Raw genomic sequence first — 20,458 nt, forward strand, 5'->3', positions numbered from 1 at the left:
AGCAGCCCTCCGGCAGGAACCTATTCTATCAATGTGGGTATCCAAGCCCAGAGGAGGGGCCTCACGGGGTTGCGGCCGTACTGGCTGAGGAGGGAGTGCTGGCTGCCTGGCACTGGTTTCTCTGATGGGATGTGATGACGCTGGTGTACAAGTGTTAGAAAAACAGCAAACTGAATTTAGCTGCTGCTTTCAGAAGACCCCATGCCTGACGGGTGTGGAGCAGGGATGCTAAGGTGCTGACAGCACAGGATGCTGATGGGAAGCCCACAGGAAACAAATGGGAAGAAGCATGTCCCTTCGCCGTCCATCCTTGCAATCCTCAAAGCATATACTCTTGGCCAAGCATGACAGCTGGTAAAACCTAAGTGTGGTTGCAGTGGAAAAAGTCGGCCAACCCAACCCAGTCAAGCGATTGAAGTTAACATAAATAATACTGGCATTTGGTATCATTCAATAGTATTGGATTTGTGTGCCATGTAATCGGATGCAATGAGAATTCCACCAAAAGTGCATAACCTGAGTCTAAGCAGGAGGGACCATCAAACAAACTCACATTGAGGTGCACTCTTTAAAATACATGGCTTGTAATCTTCAAGCATGTCAAGTTCATGCAAGTCAGGAAAACTGAGAAAGTGTTCCAGGTTGAAGGAGACTGAAGAAAGATGCAATTACAATGCTTGATCCTGGATTAAATCATTTGGCTGTAAAGGAAATGATTCAGAGAATGGGTGAAAAGTGAATGGGGTCTGAGGATTAGGTGGTAGGTATTAGGGTTAGTTTCCCGATTTTGGTGTTTGAAATGTGATTATATATTCCTGTAACTAAAGTATTTGGACGTGATATAGCATGTGGACAACGTGCTCTCAATAATTTAGAGAATGAAAGTTTATTTGCAGTATTGTTGCAAACTTTTTCTAAGTTTAAGATTATTTCCAAAGAATAATGTAGTTTGTACTTGATAAATAAATCACCTAACCTTTGTTTCTTTAACTTAGGTAATAATGTTAAGCTATAAATTAAAATAGAGACTTGGTTAAAAATTAAGCTGGTTCAAAGAATCTCCTCTAGAGGGAGCCCATGTGTCCCGAGCAGAAGAGCCAGGACTTAGAGCTGATTACTGTGTACTTAAAACTCATGTCTCTCCTGTGTTCTTCCTCGCACATGGGTCTTTGGATCACTTTTTTTGAAAAGTAAAGGAAATTGGAGGGCATTGGCAGCTGAGATTGGTGCCCAGTTTTACTCCTGAGATGACTGTCTCCGGGCTCAGGCATTTTGTTCCTGGGCTATTGGGTGGAAGAAGAGTTGTGAATGTCTGGTGAGGAGGAGGAGGGAGTGGCTGGGTTACCTTAGGTAAATTTCCCTCTCTGTGCCCTCTGTGTATTGACTAAACGTATGTTATTGGACACTTACGACATGTCAGGCCTGTGCTAGAAATTGTAAATTTTAATTCTTATTAAGCCAGGGGAGTATGAATGAATGGCTATAGCAGTGAAATAACTGTCAGCGTCCCGTGGAGTTAAGGGTAGGACCCTCCTAGCATCCTTAAGGTGAGTAGAAACTGTAGACCCATGTTGTCTAATCATACATCTTAGTTCATTCAGGCTGCTTTGAGGAAGTCCATAGACAGGTGGTTTATAAGCAACAGATACGTCTTTCTCACTTCTGGAGGCTGGGAAGTCTAAGATCATGGCACTGGCATAATTTATGTCTGCTGAGGGCCTGCTTCCTGGTTCCTAGAAGCCTGTTTTGTCCTTGTGTCCTCACATGGCAGACACGGTGAGGGATCTCTCTGGGGTTTCTTCTGTAAAGGCACTAACCCCATTCATGAGGGCTCCACTCTTGTGATCTAATCATCCCCCAAAAGGCCCCGCCTCCAAATATTATTACATTGAGAGTAGTTTGCCACATGATTTTTTTGGAGGGAACAGGTGATACCAGACATAAACAGTCAATCTATAGCGTGATTTCTTCATTTTTATTTTTATTTTACAAATAATACTGAGATATATTCTTTTTTAAAATGACAGCTATTCCTTTCGTTTCCCTTCCCTTCCCAGCACAGGGACAGCAGTCCCATTGCAGGTCAGTGAGGCGAAGAGAGGAGCTCCGCACAGAGGAGCAGAGTAGTACTGCTGTTCCTATCACAGAGACATGGGACACTGGGGAGTTGGCCGCTAAGGAGATTGCAGATACAGGGAATTGTTGGCATGGTTGGAGATTGATTACACTGAGAGGAAGATGAATGTATTGAAAATGAAGTACAAGTTTCTCCCTGTTGAAAGTGTTTATAAATATAGAAAGAAGACTGAGCAGAACCCTGAAGTGTTGAATCAGAATTGGAGGTATTGGTAGGAATTGATCATTTTTAAAATAAATATACCTTGATAGACATAGATACATTAATAGATGTGTGTGTACATATGTAGACACATGCATGTGTATATGCAAATATGTTTGTATACAAACCTATGTGTGTATGTGTGTGTGTATGAATGTCCTCCATACACATATTTCCTAGCTCTTTGTACTGGAAAGCAACTCCATCCCAGTAGCAATGAGAACTAGCTTCCAGAGTTTGGTTTTTAGATACTGTCTTCCACTTAAAGGAAGCAGAACTCCTTGGTAAATGCCTGATTCCAGACCTGGGCATGGGAAGGCAGATGAGCCTAAAACATCTTCCTACGAGAGAAGGCAAGGAATGGCTCAAGGAATAATGAAGGCATAGCAAAAGTACATAAAAGAGCCATCTTGAAGATGCTCCTATTGGCCAAATCTGGAACAATTTGAGCATAAAAATGAATAGTAACAATGGAATATAACCTATGTTATAAAACAGAAAGCCATGAAGCCATATTGACATAGAAATAAATAAGTGGGGAGAAGGGAATTCTCTTCCTTACTAGTAAATGTATGAGGAATAATGAAAATAGAAAACCAGTATTTGGTAACCCATCATAGTAGTGATTGATTCAGATGAGATTATTAATAGATACTAAGATTGGTGAGTGGATGAGGAACAGATTATTGGCATTATCTCAGAATATCTCCACAAATATGAATTTCAAAGGGGATACTGGTGATATTATGGCAGGGGAACCCGGCAGACACCAAAATGACAAGATGATCCAGGCTAATACCACCATGATCTGCATTGTGTGGACCCTGACATGGTACACTGATCCATCTTTTCTGTGGTTACTACCAAGAAAGCATGACCTAAGTCTGGTAATGAAGAAACACAGGAGAGATCCAGACTAATGGGATCCAGGACCAGAAAGGAAAGACTTTGTTGGGACAGTTGTTGAGTTTGGAGTGGGGTTTGTGGATCTGACAGTAGTGTTCTGTCAAGGTTGTTTTTCTGACTTGCTTGTTTGGTCGGTGGTTCTGTAAGAAAGTGTCCTTGTTTTAGGAGAATGCCTAGTGGCGTACTTAGGAATTGTGGTGTATGGCGTCTGCAGCTCTATCTCTTATACTCAGGAAAAGAATAATGATAAGAGGAGGATAGTTGATCAGAAAGAGACAAAGCAAATGCAGTGACATGTGAACAGTTGGGGAATCTAGGTATGGGAGATGGAATTTTTTTACTGTTCTTGCAACTTTCCTGAAGTTTGAAATTATTTCAAAATAAATCATTAATTAGTTTCTTTGGACTCACCACTTATACATCGGTAGTCTTCCTTGCTGTAACCATTGCTGTTAGTTCAGTGTGTTTAAAACCCACATATATGTACATTAAAAATATGTAATAAGAGTACCATCTTATTTTAAAGTAAGATTCAAATTTTTAAATAACATCATATATACATTCATGAAGTCTGATATTTATTATTGTGGTTGAAATAATACAATTTCTGAATTGTCTAGAACCACAAAATGTTAAAACTGACTTCCCAAATGAAGTACAGATTGTACCTCTGGTTGCCATGTGGTAATGATACTTTAACTAGTAAGCCTAAATGAATTTTAGAATTGTTGGTATCCTGTGAATGAGCCCCTCTCTTAAGTAAGTGCATAGGAGGTTTCTTGGGTGATTTGGTGATTTGTTCTTCTTTAAATTTACAAACTGAAATTGAAAATAATTCTTAAAATCTTTAAAAGTCATCTAAATGAAGGAACTAAGAAAACCATCATTAGGCAAACCACACATCAATGATGACTGCTGACACTATCCATTAACAGATGCTAATAATAAGATATTAATTAATTACAATGGGAAAAATAGTAACGTTACAGCAGAGGACCCTGGCAGACATAACTTTAACAGAGTGGTGAACATGTCTCGTAATCAGACATAGCAACATGATGAACTTCCTGATACGATGCCCTGAGACCTACACATCTCTTAAGTGGTATTCTTGTCCCACACATACATCATCCCAATCACGAGAAAACATCAGACAAACACATATTGGGAGACCTTCTACAAAATAACCAACTAGTATCTGTCAAAGTGTCAAGGTTGTGAAAGATGAGGAAAGACTCAGGAGCTGTCCCTCCAGTCAAGTGACACTTCCTACACAGACTGCTGGTGTCACCTCATGCAGCTCCCGCTCATCCTCCCTTCTGAACCTGGGATCATAGTCTTTGATGGCTTCTGAGAATGGCGACATCCTGCAGGTTTTGCCCACTTCTTGGGAGATGAATAACAAATTCTGATCACAGAGATGTAAGATGAGCTCTTTTGGGGGTTCTGTCTCCATGATTTAGCTCCAGAAAGAGAGAGCTCAGGTAAGAGAGTTTAATCTTCCAGGTGGGATTCCTATTCATTGTGCTGGGACCTGAGTCTGTGAGAAAAATTCACTTGGCATGGAAACTTTATCCAGGGTGCCTTCAAGGTCCATTCATATTGCAAGTGGACAAGATTTCCTTCTTTCTCATGGCTGAGTAATACTCTGGTGTGTGTGTGTGTGTGTGTGTGTGTGTGCATGCACACATATATATCACACCTGCTTTATCCATTCATCTGTTGATGGACACAGGTTGTTTCCATATCTTGAGTATTGTGAATAATAATGCAATAAACATGGGAGTGCATATATCTCTTCAGTGTCCTGTTTTCATTTTCTTTGGGTGTATATCCTCAAGAGCAATTGTTAGATCATATGAAAATTTTATTTCTAATTTTATGAAGACCCTCCATACTGTTATCTATAGTAGGTGTACTGATACACATTCCTACCACCAGTGTGCCAGAGTTTCCTTTTCTCCACATCCTTGCCAGCACATGTTATTTCTTGTGCCTTTGATAATAGCCATCCTAATAGGTATGAGGTGATCTCTCATTGTGGATTTGATTTGCATATCACTGATGAGTGATATTGAGCATCTTTTCATGTACTTGGCCATGTAGATACCTGCTTTGGAAAAATGCCTATTCCTCTGCCCATTTTTATTTTTTAAAACATCTATGTATTTATTTATTTTGGAGAAAGAGAGAGAGAGAGAGCAGGGTGGAGGGGCAAAGGGAGAGGGAGAGAGAGAATCTCAGGCAGACTCCTTGCTAAGCATAGAGTGGGACTCGGGGCTTGATCTCGTGACCCTGAGATCATGACCCTGAAATCATGAGCTGAACCGAAATCAAGAGTCGGATGCTCAACTGACTGAACCACCCAAGCACCTCTCCTCTGGCCATTTTTAAATCGGATTTGTTATTTTTGAGTTACAGGAGTTGTTAATGTATTTATCTGATAGATGGTTTGCAAATATTTTCTCCTGTAGGTTCCCTTTCCATTTTTTTTATTGTTTTGTTTGCTGTGTAGCAGCTTTTTAGTTTAATGTAGTCCCACTTACTGATTTTTCTTTTCTTTGTGGCTGTGCTTTTGGTGTCCTGTCCAAACAGTCATTACCAAGACCACAGTTGAGGATCTGCTTCCCTATGTTTTCTTCTAGGAGTTTTATGGTATCAGGTCTTAATGTTTAAGTCTTCAACTTATTTTGAGTTACCTTTGTGAGTGGTGTAAGATAGAGCTCCAAGTTCATGTTTCTGCATGTGGTTATCTCATTTTCCTACTATCATTTATTGAAAAGACTGTCTTTTCTGCACTGAGCATTTCTGGATCCCTTGTCAAATATTAGTTCATTGTATATGCATGAGTCTATTTCTGGACTCTTAATTCTGTTCCATTGGTCTACCTGGCTGTTTTTATGCCAATACCGTATTCATTTAATTACTACAACTTTTTGGTATAGCGTGAAATCAGGAAGTGTGATGCTTCTAGCTTGGTTCTTTCTCATGATTGGTTTGACTATTGATGGTCTTTATGGTTTCATACAAATTTTCATATTGTTTTTTCTATTTTGTGAAAAATGCCATTGAAATTTTGATAGGATTGCATTGAATATATAATTGGCTTTGGGTAGTTTTCAAAATTAAGGTATAATTGGAATATAACATTGGGTAAGTATTAGGTTGACAACATAATGATTTGGCGCATATATATATATATATATATATATATATATATATAATGAAATGATTACCATAATAAGTATAGTTAACCTCCATTATCACAGATTTTTACAGGTTTTTTTCTTGTGATGAGAAATTTAAGATCTACTCTCCTCACACCTTTCAAAATACAATGCAGTATTGTTAACTATACTTACCATGCCAAACATTATATCCCCAACCTTATTTATCCTGTAACTGGCATTTTGTACCTTTTCACTCCCTTTGCCCACTCCCCACACCCTGCCTCTGGCAACCTCCAATCTGTACTATGATTTTGGTTGTTTTTGTTTTGTTTTTAAAGATTCCACATATAAGTGAGATCATACAACATTTGTCTGTCACTGTGTGACTTCCTCATTTGGCATAATGCCCTCAAGGTGTATCCATATTGCTCTTGCTCCCTTAAGAGCAAGGTTTCCCTTTTCATGGCTGAATAATATTCCCGTGTGTGTGTGTGTGTGTGTGTGTGTGTGTGTGTGTGTGTGTGGTTTGCTGGCTCTCCTGGTCCTGTGGTTCTTACTAAGGTCTGGCTGCCTGTGAATAGGTACACAGGTGGAGGAGGCTCACCCTGGGTTCCTTGGCATATAGTGTTGGGTTCCACAACTTCTACCAACGCATTTTTGTTCATGGATGGATGTTGAATTAGTTGTTTAAAAGGAAGAGAAAAAGGAGGAACCAATGTCTTATGCTGACATGCTGATGTCACTCTGGTACATTTTTTCCCACTTTTGTTTTAAGTAATCTTTACTCCCAGTGTGGGGCTCAGACTCATGACCCTGATATCAAGAGTCGTACGCTCTACTGATGGAGCCAGCCAGGCACCCCTTTCTAGTATATTTTTCTAAGATGTGATCTTGCTTACATATTCTTATAAACCAAATTCTTAATTTTGAAGTATTTTGTAATCAACCCCCTATGTAAGTTAGTATACCTCTGCATTACCTTTTTTTTTTTAGTCGTCTCCATGCCCAACATGGATCTTGAACTCATGACCATGAAATCAAAACTTGAGGTGAAATCAAATCAAGTGTCAGATGCTTAACTGACTGACACATCCAGGTGCCCTCTACATTACTACTTTTAATGGTTACACAGTGTTCCACTATACCCTTAATTTATTTTACTTACACAAACTTCAAGAATATTTCATTTCTAGTATTTGCTTTTATAAATTAAATTTTAAGGAATCCTGTTAGTTTTAGCTCTTGCCTCTTTGCACTAAACCTAGCATTCTCTACTGTGCATTGGGATATTGGTGCTTGGGACTATGTAAACCACATTGCACACTTCTTCCTTGCTGCCTGTTAGGCTTTCCCCTAGGAGACCCTACAGGAAGTTTGGAGGACAGGGTTACAGGAGGAGCAACTTCCTTCTTCCTGTTTGCAGGATGCTTTCGTTAACATCACCCCAGCAATGGCCCTTCACCTTGGCCACTAGTGGTACACTACAGCTTCTTTTTTTGAAGTATTTAAAAATTGAGATATAATTCACATATCATTACATTCACTCCCTTAAGAGCAGAAAATTCAGTGGTTTCCACTATATTCACAAAGTTGTGCAACCATCACTAGTGTCTAATCCCAGCAGGTTCCCTCACTCTCCAGCTTCTTTTCGCTCTCCCACTGTAGCCGTATTGATCCCTCTCTGACAGGCAGCACCAGGTGAGTGGGACAGCCTTCAGAGGCGTTATCCCCACCATGCCCTCTGACAGGCCTGCAGCAACTGAACAGCGCCCCTCTGAAGGTCTGAATTCCAGTTCTGCGAGGCTCTTCTCTCAGTACCTATGATATCAGCATGACCCAGGCATCTCCCCTGCTTCAGGTGTGGAATCCTAGTTCCTCAAGTGTAGGATCCTCTCTTGAGTGGCTAAGTTTGAATTCTTTGACTTCTATCATGTTACCCTGGGGTGGTAGCTGCTGTCTGCAGTTGTTATCCCTGTTACCTCAGTGTTCACTTTCGCCTTTAAAATACCTGCTTTAACCCGTTCTATTAAATTCCCTCCCTTATCTATCTGAGTGGTTTCTCTTCCCATCTGGACTCTGGTGTAAACATTCTTGTATGTACATCAATGAAAATTAATTTTATTATTATAAAGTCATGCGTAGTTGTGTAAATGGAATTGCCAGATTGAAATTCCTTTATAATTTGATAAAAATGAACCTCCAGAGAGTTTACATGAATTAAACTCTCAATAAAAGTGAGTAGGAGTAAGTATTTTCTCAATTACATATTACTCTTTTAAAAATATTTTTGAGTCTTATACTTCAAAATGGTGTTTTACTTATTCGTAATTTCCCCAGATTGGAAATTAAGGTCGTTTGGGAAGAGATAAGTGAAGTGTGGTAAATTCATACCATGAACTAGGACTTGGGAAATAAAAGCCAACAAGTGTATTGATACACGAAACAACATTGATGAATCTTAAATGTCTTGTACTAAGTCAAAGATAACAGATTCATAAGATGACATACGGTAAGATTCAATATATGTGACTTTCCAGAAAAGGCAAACTGTAAGCATGAAAAAGAGATAGTAGCTGCCAAAGGATAAGAGTGGGGAGAATGTGTGACTTCAAAAGGGTAGCATGAAGGAACTTGGGGGGCTGTGATGAAACAAATCTGTATTTTGCCTGTGGTGGTGGTTACACAGATCTGTACATTTGTCAAATTCATAAAATTACAGCAGAGTGAACTTTTGTGTATAGAAATTTTAAAAAGTTAAATCTCAATGATATCTTACTTTTTTTACTTAAAACATTTGCATTTTTTCAATTCTAATAATGGACTTCTACATACATTTGTCATTCATTTTCATTTTATATACATTTATCATTCATTATCATATCAGCATTTAGTTCTATAGCCTGTTTTAAATTTTTCTTTCTATTGATTTCAAGATCTCTTTTTAAATTAATGTATCTTTTCTTTCAAATAGTAAAAATATAATTTCCTGGTTTATTTGCTTTTAACTTAAAAATTAGGACTGAGTTATTTTTTATAATGTATCAGATACTAAATTTATGGTTTCTGTTTTTGGTGTCATAACTTGTCACTTGTATTTTTTTTTTATTAACTAGTGTTTTATTTTAAATCTTGAATCCATGTGAATTATACCATGTGTGATCTATGTACATAACTTTACTCCAAATTATTGGGAAGGGATTACTGTTTGGAATATTCCATTCTTTCCTCAGTGCTTTGAAATGCTACATTTATTATACTACATTCAAAAAATATACTTAATCATGGCTTTATTTCCATGAAGCAGATGCCAAACTATTTTTAGTGGAGCAGTATTACGCATATTGATACTTTTTAGGAATTTTTCTTTTTGAAATGTTTTCTGTTAATTTAGATTTTTATTTATTCCAGATGAAGTTGAGAATTCTTTTGTAAAGTACACATTAAGGTATACAAAAATCAAAGAGAAAAAAATATATACAAAAGTTTATGAGATTCTTAGTGGAATGTTTTCAAAGAATATTCTTTCTATAAAAGGATAGGTCTTCATTTATTCAAGTAATCTTAATGTCACAGAGGAAAGAATATGTTTATGTAAATGAATATATATATCTGGACTGTGTTTTATGATTTATCTACAATTTTCGTTTATTGCTTTCATGATTTTTGATGAACTAACTTTCTTGACCCTGCCCTCTCCCCCTGGCTTTTCATTTTCTGAGAGAATCGCTGATGCTGTCAGATACTTTTTTAAAATTATTTTTATTTTAATTTTTTTTAAAGATTTTATTTATTTATTCGACAGAGATAGAGACAGCCAGCGAGAGAGGGAACACAAGCAGGGGGAGTGGGAGAGGAAGAAGTAGGCTCAGAGCGGAGGAGCCTGATGTGGGGCTCAATCCCACAACGCCAGGATCACACCCTGAGCCGAAGGCAGACGCCCAACCGCTGTGCCACCCAGGCTCCCCAGATACTATTTTTTTTAAACATTCTTTTATTGTTTTGATGGAATCTATTTCCTAGTATTTGAAAAATTGAACTCGACATGCAGGTTCCCTTCTCCTGATAGCTAGCTGTGTCTAAATTGCACCCTTGCTACACATGGAACTCAGCTGTAATCCGTAACTTGAGGGGAGTCCCTGACGGGCTGCGACTGCTTGGGGAGCTATCTCAAGCGCCCCCAACTTTCACGTGCTCGGTAAAGACTGCACTCTCAGCCAATCTCGCACGGCTCATAGCCAGCAGGGAAGGGGAGTTCAGTCTTGCAGCACTGATTGCCCGGACTGTCTGGTTCTGCGCATGCCTGGTTCCGCCTTCTGCCTCCGTGCACTTCCGTCTTTTTTCCCCCCGTTTTCTTCAAGTCTCGCGTGGGAGGCGATTCCCGGGCCGCTGAGTCTCTGCCCTTTTCTGGGGCCAGTGCCTCACAACGAGGGAGCGATAGGTGAGCCCGGGACGGTGGGACGAGGGCTGAGGGGTGCGCCGCGCTGCCCGGGGGACGCATGTCAGGGGTAGGCGGTCGGTGCCCGATAGTGTGGAGGTCCGCGGACCCCCGACGGCAGGATGGGGACGTCTCCATCAAGACTAGGGGTCGGTGAGCCCACGTGATCGGCCCCTGCGCGGAGCGAGCCGCGCTGTCAGTGCGCCACCGTCCTGGAGGCCGCAGGAGGAGGGTGTATGCGCATGCGCGGTGGGTGGCCGGATCCGGTCGGAAGGGGACGGCACTCCGGGGAGGACCTTTGCGCGTGCGCGGCGGGTGGTTGCGTGCGGTGGTCGGGGGAGCCGGGTCGGCCTTCGGGGCTGTGCGGTTACCAACCCCCCCCCCCGTCCCGCCCCGGGGAGACTGGTTCCCTTGGTTCTCCCTTTATTTTTCCTGGAGTCTGCGCTGCTCACCTGCTGTGCCCATCACTGCATCCTGATGTGCGCTGTTACTCAGTCCTGACTTGTCCTGGCATTCAGGAAGGATCTTCAAGAATTCTCTGTTTTTGTCGTATTTAATAGAAAAAAAAATTTCCCCTCTTGGAGGTTAGTGACTTGTTCAGAATCACAGTTTGTTAGTGGCGAAGACTAAAAGTCATGTCTCCTGACTCACAAGAGAGAACTGCCTGCTTTTCCACGCAAGGAAAAGCAAATGACTATTAAAAAGATCCTTTTGAGAAATGCTAACAAAGATACAGAAATTGAAACGTAGACCTTTCCTTAAAGCACCGCTTTTTATAGCTTTCTGTATACTGTATACAGTATATAGCTTTCTGTATGCTAACCAGAGGTTTAGTAACAGTAGGAAAATTCATGAGCAGATTAGTCGGGAGTATTTTTACTACAGTTTTGGTGAAGGGTTGATGTTACTTCACTGGTTGTATTGTTTTGTTTAAACCAGTTTTTTTTATTTAAACATTTTTCATGAGCATCAAGGGAAGTTTAAGCTGTTAAATCCTCAGGGAGCAAATATTTACATTTACCTAGGAAAAATGTTATGCCCAGGAGCTACTACATGATTATATCAGAGTCCTGTTAGATGGGTGGTGTTTGAACATCTGCCATCCCTTCTGAAGGTCGGAGGTCCTGACATTCTTCCTGACTATTGGGCGTGTGTAGTTTTGTAGGGCAGGAAGATTCGGGAGCCGCCAAGCACGCCAGATCTTCCATGACCCCATTCCTCTTCTTGTAACACAGCACATCTTTAGAGTTGTCTACATTCTTCCAAGACACCAGAAAATGAACAAATCCCAGGTGAGTTATTTGTTCATTCCCCACTTCATTTTACAGTGGTTTTTTTAAACACAAAGACTTCTTGGAAGGTATCTTTTTTGGTCTTAACATAGGGACACATAGTGGATAACCTTCTGGTGACAGCCCTGAAATGAGTGCCTAAAACCGTTCCTCACTGAGAGTAATAGGGTCCAAGAGATAGTTCAAGTAGTTAATTTTTATAATGGTCTTGTTTGGTTCTGCTGTGAAAGCTGGTATGTTCAGAGGAATGAATGGCCTGTATGCCTGTTACAAAAACTCTCCGTAACGACTTTAGCGAGGTTGTGTATATAAGTTGCACAGTAGACGGTTCAGAGTTAACATTCTCTGGTAAATGTGTCTGCGCTTCAAATTCATCCCATAGAATTCGGTCTTGGTCTTTCCCCTCTGCTTTTTGGGATCTATGCAGGTAAAGGTGGCCAATGATTTAATTGTAATTGCTTTCCTTGAAGAACTGCTACTCTCCTGGCAGCTCACGGGGCAAGTCGTCTTTGTCCTCTTCTGATACCACTCTTCTGATGGCTCCTTAGTGGAGTCGTCCTCATTGTGCCCTGTAGTTCAGTTCCGGTTTTTCATCTTTTGTCTACTAGCATTATCATCTTATCTCGACATAGACATTGAAAAGATAGGTAGAGAGTTGAACAGTACTGTTCATTGTTTTGAATACTTCTAAAAATGTATAAGTTATCTTCATGTATATATGATGGACATTTTCCCCCTCAGTTCACCAATAATTTGAGATTGATCTATATGTAGTTTATCCCTTGTAATGCTCTATTTTTCCCACTGTATGGGTGCACTATATTTTAAATACTGTATTTTATTGGTAAGCATTTAGGTAATTTCCATTTTTCATTAATATAAATACTGCTGTGAATATCCTTGTTCTCTCTGCATGGATGCAAGTATATCTCCAGACTCTAGAGCAGTGCTTCTCAAAGTTAAGATTCTTTGGCCAGAAATGGCAGCATCACCTTGAAACAGATTTTTATGTACCCTCCCAAACCTACTGGAAGAGAAATTTTGGGGGTGAGGCCCAGCAATCCATGTTTTTAACAAGGTGCCTATGATGGTGATACACATTACGTTTAAAATTACTGCTCTAGAGTCCAGTGGTTAGTATTTTTGAGTTACAGGGTAAGAGGATTTGTAATTTTTCTGGGTGAACTTTTTCATTAGAAGACTACTTTTCCTCCCTCCTCTCCAGATATAAAAATTATTTTTACACTAAAGGATGAAAAACACTGTTTAATTTCCATTTTTCTCATTGTTGAGTTTATTCAACTTTCATAAATCTATGGCTTTTTAAGTTGTTTCAGCCTACTGAGTTTAAGAATTCCCTATATATTTTAAATGGTAATCTTTTGTTGTAATTATTACTAATTATCTTCTGTCCAAATGCTTTGTCTTTTAATGTAATATAATTCTGAAAGTTTTACATTGTGATAAAACCATTTTGCGTCTTCTATTTTTTATTCTTGTTTTCCTGACCCCAGGAGCCTACTGAATTTTTCTAGATTCTGTCTTTTTTCTAATAAGACTTTTCTTTAATATTTAGTACCTTAATCCAGAATTTTTTTAGTATAATGTGATGAAAGGATCTGATTTTATATTTGTCCATCTATAAAAAATAAGCAGCACAAGGAAAGGACTAACAATATGTGCGAGTGGGCAGTGGTTAAGCGTCTGCTTTCGGCTCAGGGCGTGATCCCCGTGTTCTGGGATCGAGCCCCACATCAGGCTCCTCCGCTATGAGCCTGCTTCTTCCTCTCCCACTCCCCCTGCTTGTGTTCCCTCTCTCACTGGCTGTCTCTATCTCTGTCGAATAAATAAATAAAATCTTTAAAAAAAAAAAAAAACAATATGTGCGAGTGGGAATGCCTGCCGTGTTTCTTCTCCATTATGCGTGCTGCTGGCTTTGGACTGAGCTAGATTTTGTCATGTTCACAAAGTATCTTTTGAGTCTTACTTTATTGAAATTTAGAGTTTAATTTTTCCAAATACTTTCTAAACATTTCATGGGAATGATGATATAATTTTTTTAGATCTATTGAATTACTTTTCCACATTTCTTAATAACTAATCTTTGTGTTCTAAAACAAGCCCCACTTAGTCAAAAAGTGTTACTCTTTGGATGATCACCGTAATTCTGTCTGTCATATTTTTTTCCATAAACTTGTCTATAGTATTCTTAATCATTTTAAGAATGATTTGTTAAGAAACAAAACAGATGAATTTATGGGAGGGGGGAAGAAGAGAGGGGAACAAGCATAAGAGACTCTTAAAGACAGAACAAACTGAGAGTTGATGGAGGGAGGTGGGTGGGGATGGACTATGTGGGTGATGGTATTAAAGAGGGCACTTGTGATGAGCACTGGTTGTTGTATGCAAGTGATGAATCACTGGATTCTACTCCTGAAACCAGTATTGTGCTCTATGTTAACTAACTGGAATTTAAATAAAAATTTGCAAAAAAATAAAAATGTTTAATTTGTTCCTTTTTATTCCTAATGGTTTTTCTAATTTTTTGGACTAAATTTTATCACAGATAATATTTTATTCTTCATGAAAGCAGCTTTTGGTTTTATTGGTGTTCACTGGTTTTTTTTTCTCCCTTTTTAAAAAAAGATTTAAGAGAGAGAGGTAGAGAGCATGAGCATGAGTGTGCACAGGGAGCAGGGCAGAGGGAGAGGGAGAACGTTATCGTAAGCAGATTCCACGCTGAGCGTGGAGGCTGATGTGGTTATTGATTTCACAACCCTGAGATCATCACCTGAGCCGAAATCAAGAGTCAGATGCCTAACTGACTGCAGCACCCAGGCCCCCCTTCACTGTTATTTTTATTAACTTCTGCTTTTACCTTTATTCCTTCCTTCAGCTGTCTTTGGTTATAGGCTGTTTTTTTGTAACTTTTTGTTGAAGATGAGTTTATTGTAAAGCTTTTTATCATGCCTGTGTAAGGATATAGTTTCCCTCTACTACTACTTTAGCTGCAAAATCTAAGTATCAGCATGTGGTGCTTTTTTTTCTACACAGGTTTCAGACTCCTTTCTGATGCTGCTTTCGATCACTAACCTAAAATGTATCTTATTTTTTAAAAAATCTTATTTTTGTTTATATAGCAGATTATTAAAAAATCCACAAATCTTAAGTCTAGAGTCCAGTGAATTACTACAAATCTAATGCCCACATGACTAATACACAGGTCAGAACAAACACTGGCAGCACTTCTAAAGCCCCCCTTGTGCTCCTCTCATAGTCTCTACCTGTTACCTCGCTGGTGATTCATTTGTGTATAATCTGTGGCTTCAGTGGTGGAGTTGAGCAGTGAAATGATGGAGACCATCTGGCGCTCAAGGCCTGAAACATTTGCTGTCTGGCTCTTTACAAGGAAAACTTTCCAGATCCTTAGATTAGTTTATTAAATTTGTTAAAGTTGGTGTCATATGTGTCCTGTTTAAAATTAATTTTCCTACTCTGAGTCCACATAGGTAATCTCCTCTGTTACTTTTAAAATGTGTATTGTTACGGCTTTCACATTTATGCTTGTTTTAATGGATTTGATATTTACTTTTGTTTGTTTAGAAATCTTTTTATCATTAGGGCGCTGCACGTTTTTCAGAATAAGTATAATTTATGGAAATTACAGAAGGCAACTTTTTATCAAATATCAATGTTTAGCAATGTTTTGTTTAGCTGAAATATTATTTCTTTTTCTTTTTTTTTTTTTTTTAAAGATTTTATTTATTTATTCGACAGAGACAGAGACAGCCAGCGAGAGAGGGAACACAAGCAGGGGGAGTGGGAGAGGAAGAAGCAGGCTCATAGCGGAAGAGCCTGATGTGGGGCTCGATCCCAGAACACTGAGATCACTCCCTGAGCTGAAGGCAGACGCTTAACTGCTGTGCCACCCAGGCGCCCCTGAAATATTATTTCAATTGTAAAAACCACCTTCAGTTGCAAAAAATAATCAGAAACCTTATTGGAGGGCGCCTAGGTTGTGCCGTCGGTTAGGTGTCTGACTCTTGGTTTCGGGTGGATTGTGGATTGAGCCCCACACTGGGCTCCATGCTCAGTGCAGAGTCGGCTTGAGATTTTTCTCTCCCTCTCCCTGTGCACCTCCCGCTTGTGTGCTCGCTCTCTCTCTCTCTAAAATAAGTAAATCTTAAAAAAAACCCAAAAACCTCATTGGATTTAACTTGGTTTTACCAATATCCTAAGAAGTCTTAAGCTAAACAATATTTTAAGTAGAAAAATACTAATTTTTAAATAGTTTGGTATACTCTTTCTGTGGTTATGTGCATATATTAACTGGTTTCTTTTACAGGGAACCTGATGAGTTTATCACGTTAAGCATTACAGAATCCAGGCAGGAGCTAATTACCTTTTAACTAAAATACTCTGTATGTAACAATTACAGGTATCAAGGGTATTAACTGGTTGATAATTGCTTGCTACAAAATTTGAAACAAAATACATTTACTGGATTGTTTTTCAGATTGCAGCCAAAGTAAGGATTTCCCATAAATAAAAGCTCCAAAGCAATTCATGTAGTGCTTAGTTTAGATCAATGCTTTTTTTTCTCATTATCACTCTTTTTCTTCCCCACCTCCCAACCCCCTGCAGTTGCACCATATTATTAAAAACACTAAGTACCTAGGGTTTCTGCTTCAGAAAGACATCGTTTGAGTAATTTCAAATGACATTCAACTCTTTATGTAAAAAAAAATGTTTTATGGTCACAATTACTTCAAAAAGTAACTATATCCAAATAATCAGACATGTTATGCTATAGCAATTACAGAACCATGGTTTTGACACCTGGCAATTTATAAGTTAGATGTGAAATGCTAAAAGATGTGAATAGGTGTTCTTTCTAAGTTTGAAGTGCTGCAAAATTCCGGGTTGACTTTATTTTTTCAGGGAACGTCACAAGCCCATGTTACAGCATGCTAAGACATGAAATACAAATCCAAGGAAGGTAATACCTTTTCTAAGTTACAAAACTGTAGCAAATTAATAACGTACTCTTTAATACAATAAAATCCTTTTTTGTTGTTGGTTGGAGTTATGTATTACTTTAGTGATAATTTTCACTCCAAAAATGTCATTTAAGTACCAAACAAAAGACTGTGGTTTTTAATGGTAGTGTATAGCAGAGCAAGTTATTTTATACCAATTAATGTCTTTGAAACTATATAATTTTTCCTTTTTTTAAAGATTTTATTTATTTGAGGGGGAGAGAGAGAGAGAGAGTACATACACCTCAGCAGGGGGAAGGGCAGAGGGAGAAGCAGACTCCCTGCTGAGCAGGAAGCCCAATGTGGGGTTTGATCCCAGGACCCTGAGATCACGACCCTAGCCAAAGGCAGATGCCTAACCACCTGAGCCACCCAGGCACCCCTATAATTTTTCCTTTTAATTAATTAATTAATTAGTTTATTTTTTAAAGATTTTATTTATTTATTTGACAGAGAGAGAGACAGGCAGTGAGAGAGGGAACACAGCAGGGGGAGCAGGAGAGGAAGAAGCAGGCTCCCAGCAGAGCACAGAGCCCAATGAGGGGCTTGATCCTGGGACCCCGGGATCACACCCTGAGCTGAAGGCAGACGCTTAACAACTGAGCCACCCCTAATTTCTCCTTTTAAAAAGCATTCTGTCTGCTGGAGTAGAGGGGGGGTGGAAGGGATGGGGTGGCTGGATGACATATGTTGGGGAGGGTATGTGTTATGGTGAGTGCTGTGAATTGTGTAAGACTGGTGAATCACAGACTTCTATCCCTGAAACAAATAATACATTATAGGTTAATAAAAAATAAAAATTAAAAGATTATACATCAGAAGAAAAATAAATAAATAAATACATAAATACCTAAATAAATAAATAAATATCTAGCATTTCCTCATGCAAGCTCTTGCAGTTTACCATAGCAGGGTAATTTTATGTATTTAGGTGGCTTAGCTTTGTTCTGGGGTTAGTCCAAAGCCACGTAGAGTTCTAATGCATGAAAGCCTTAAAATTCTACCTTGAAGGAGATTTCATATGCCAATATGATTTCCAAGTACTTTTCAGAAATTGTTAAATTTTCACATGAATACTAGAATCCTCATAAATTAGATGGTCATTTCAAACAATACTACTTTCAGATGATCCCTTTTGCTTAGAAACCCTGCACCTCTTTGTTTTGATTAAAAGTCATCAGCTTATTAAAAAAATTCTACCTAATATATGTATGTATATATATATAATTTTTAAAAAATTTTATTTATTTATTTGATGAAGAGACGGGCGGCGAGAGAGGGAACACACAGCAGGAGGAGTGGAAGAGGGAGAAGCAGGCTTCCCGCTGAGCAGGGAGCCTGATGCGGGGCTCAATCCCAGAACTCTGGGATCACGCCCTGAGCTGAAGGCAGAAGATTAACGACTTAACACTGAGCCACCCAGGCGCCCCTAAAATATATTTTTGTTTTTTAAATAACAAGTATATTGCCAGCTTGCAGAGATGTGGGAAGCAGGTGTCCTGTACCAGCTTTTATCCTCATTTCTCTTACAAATGCTGCTGCCACCATCAGTGTCCTCATGCTCCCTCTCGCCGAGGCTGCCAAGTCTTCAATCAGCATTTAATTGATGTATTACCCATTCCACTGTTTCTCTGCCTTTATTGGCATTTGAAGATATTGTACTTGCTGTGAATCCTTCAAGGTAACTGCTGAGACTGACTCCTTCACCGTGATTATGGCTTCTTGTGTCAAAACGGTTTTTTCTGGGTCCTGAGGGTGTGGTTTCTATACTAACTACTGAAATCATATTGGAAGAGAAGTTTTAGTAGATTTAAGTTCCATCGTTTTCTCTGCAGGATCAACTACAGAATGATCTTGTGCATATGTTTTAGTTCTTGCTGCACAAATACGAGATTTCACAATGGAAGGCAGTCCCCACTGTGTGCTTAGGAGTGTTTGGCTGTGCAGCTTTCCCAAGTGATCTGTCCAGTCTGTCCAGTACATCACCTCCAACCACGTTTGGGTCCAAAGGGTTTGGATATTTCTTCATTGCAGCTGTTGTAACAGTTTCCGATAGGTGGTCAAAGACGCGCTCTGAAGTCTAGATCTTCGTGGTGCCGGCCACCTGCACAGTGTCCCTGGTGTTCACTTTTTTCTTTTTTTTTTAAGATTTATTTTATTTATTTGAGAGAAGGAGAGAACATGAGTGGGAAGGGCAGAAAGAAATGGAGAGAATCTCAAGCAGACTCCCTGCTGAGCGCAGAGCCCGACAGGGACATCATCCTACAACACTGAGACCATGACCTGAGTCGAAACCAGGAGTTGGCTGCTTAACTGACTGTGCCATCCAGGCTCCCCTTATTTCTTATCATTCTGTTCCTTCTTATCTAAAGTTTGTCATGTTTTCATGAGTGCCTGTTAAATTTTATTAAATGGTTTTGGACATCTATTGAAATCCTCATATGATTTATCTCCTCTATTTTCTCAGTTGGTGAATTACATTAATTTTAAAATGTAAAACTTACTAGATATTCCTTAAAGAAACCTAACTGGGGCATGGTATACTTTCTATATATTCCTGCCTTTAGCTTGATAATACTTGTTTTGGATTTTTATATTTGTGTCCATCATGAGCGAGATCGACCAGTAAGATTTTTTTTGGGGGAGGGACAATATGTTCTTGTTAGGATTTAGTATTTAGTATCAAAGATATGTTGAATTCATAACATGAATTCTGAATATTTTCTCTTGCTTTCTCTACAAGATTTTGTTTTATTTTGTTGCTACTTCTTAGGTATTCATTCGTATATGAGGTCATCTGTGCTTGGAGTTTCCTTCATGGGAATATTTCTTTCTCTCTGTCTCTCTCAATAAGGAACCTCTGTGCCCAACATGGGGCTCCAACTCACATCCTTGAGATTGAGAGTCACACGTTCCATCGACTGAGCCAGCCAGGCACCCCCATGGGAAGATTTTAAATTATAGATGCAATTTCCTTAATAGACATGTGGCATTAGATTTTTTCTTTCCCTTTCTTTCTTTCTTTCTTTCTTTCTCTCTCTCTCTCTCTCTCTCTCTCTCTCTCTCTCTCTCTGTCTTTTGTAGGCTCCACTTCCAAAGTGGAGCCCAATATAGGGCTCGAACTCACGACCCTGAGATTGAGACTTGAGCCAAGATCAAGAGTCGGACACTCAACCGACTGAGCCACCCAGGTGCCCCTACGTTTTCTTTTTTCTTAAATAAGTTTTGATAAGTGGTTTTTTTCTTTGAAAGTGACCTTTTTTCCCAAGTTTTCAAAT

At 39.3% G+C, this 20,458-nt stretch overlaps 1 protein-coding gene across 1 annotated transcript in view; it reads left to right on the forward strand.

The window, feature by feature from the left end:
- The first annotated feature begins 10,858 nt into the window (after window positions 1-10,858).
- LOC123795536 (uncharacterized) overlaps window positions 10,859-20,458 on the forward strand; it is a 48,512-nt gene continuing 38,912 nt past the window's right edge. The window contains exons 1-2 of the mRNA XM_045802356.2: window positions 10,859-11,433; window positions 12,007-12,141. The gene's annotated coding sequence lies outside the window, so the exon portion shown is untranslated. The remainder of the gene's footprint in view (window positions 11,434-12,006; window positions 12,142-20,458) is intronic.

This window comes from Ursus americanus, chromosome 6 (assembly GCF_024610735.1).
Source record: "Ursus americanus isolate L20-20 chromosome 6, mUrsAme1.1.p, whole genome shotgun sequence".
Classification (NCBI taxonomy): Eukaryota; Metazoa; Chordata; class Mammalia; order Carnivora; family Ursidae; genus Ursus; species Ursus americanus.